This window comes from Sipha flava, unplaced genomic scaffold (genome assembly GCF_003268045.1).
Source record: "Sipha flava isolate LNK unplaced genomic scaffold, YSA_version1 18479_pilon_pilon, whole genome shotgun sequence".
In the NCBI taxonomy this organism is placed as follows: domain Eukaryota; kingdom Metazoa; phylum Arthropoda; class Insecta; order Hemiptera; family Aphididae; genus Sipha; species Sipha flava.
Window position 1 is genome coordinate 1634 of NW_020272309.1, and position 1546 is coordinate 3179.

Consider the following 1546-nt stretch of genomic DNA (forward strand, 5'->3'; position numbering starts at 1 on the left):
ATATTTTATAAAAAGTTGAAATAGTTTAGTACCTATATTATGTTACATTTTATAATAAGAAGTGTTCTAGCATAGGCAAAATATGTATTAAAACAATTTTTATTGGTTTTTGACAGTGTATTACAAATATTTAAATATATCAATACGTCCATATAGTTTTGAGCCCACTGTGAACGATATTGATATGGCTGATATTCAGCCAGGTACAAATGAACCAGATATAGGAGTACAATTAGAAGGTCGTTCAAAAATGAATGTAAACGATTGGTGTATATGTAATAAATGTATTAGATTTACTACTGACCAAGAATGTATTTGTTGTTTTGAGTTGGAAAAATTACATAAGTTATTACCACACAGTAACAAAAAACCCTGTATAACGGAGATAAGCTCTTTTTCGAAAATTATTTTAGACGAAGAAGTAAGTCATAGATTAGATACCTACCTACATAATAGAAACACAATCAATTCAGTTTTTTTAATTTAAATTACGATATTTTTATTACATTTATTAGGTTCTTAATATTACACGTCAACAAATTATTGTTAAATCAAAAAATAAAAGCAAAAAAAATCGTTATGTTCATCACAACCAACTAATAAGATGTGGAGGTATATTTGTTATAAACAATTTACTTATTGGATAAACTCGTGGAATTCTATAGGAAAAGGTAGGAGACTATAAGTCCATTGATAATATAATGCAATATGAAACGTATAAATACAAATGTCTACATTTTTGGTTTTATATAGGTAATCGTATTGTTATTCCATCCTGTGTTGTAAATAAAATACGAAAGAAATATCCGGAACAAGACGGTTGTTATGTTGGTTATAAATCATCTACACTGTAAACTAAATATATTAGTTATAATAAATTATCATACATATTATATAAGAAATTATTATCAATATATAAAATATATATATTTCAATATTTGTAATATTAATGAGAACACTTCTTATAATTAAATTTTTAAAAATAAAAATATATATATATATCTATTTTAATGTAAGCCTATTTTATAATATTTTATTTATGTCCTATAACCATATCAATTAATATTAAAATATATTTTATGTTTGGTTAATAAATTTGGTAGGTACATATAAGGTACATATAAGTATTAGGCACTCGTACATTAAAATTTAAAATTAAAACAAAATGGTGTAATTTATTTTAGGGGTAAAATGGTTCTTTGTTCTGTATTTGGATGCAATTCAAATAACGATAAGAAAAGGGCAACTTGCAGTCAATCTGAAAATATAAATTTTTATAGTTTTCCAAAAAGAAATAAATTACCACTTAGATTTAAACAATGGTTAGTGTTTTGTAAACGTAAAGATTTTGTTCCGGATAGTGGATCTAGAATATGTTCAAAACATTTTCAAGAACAAGATTTTACAGAATCGAGTAAACTAAAAAAACAACTACTGCCAAATGAAAAAATAAAATTATATTTAAATTCCGATTCTATTCCAACTATTTACAAAGTCGATGATCTTAGACCCAAAACATCTCGAAGTATAAGAATGTCCCGAAAAA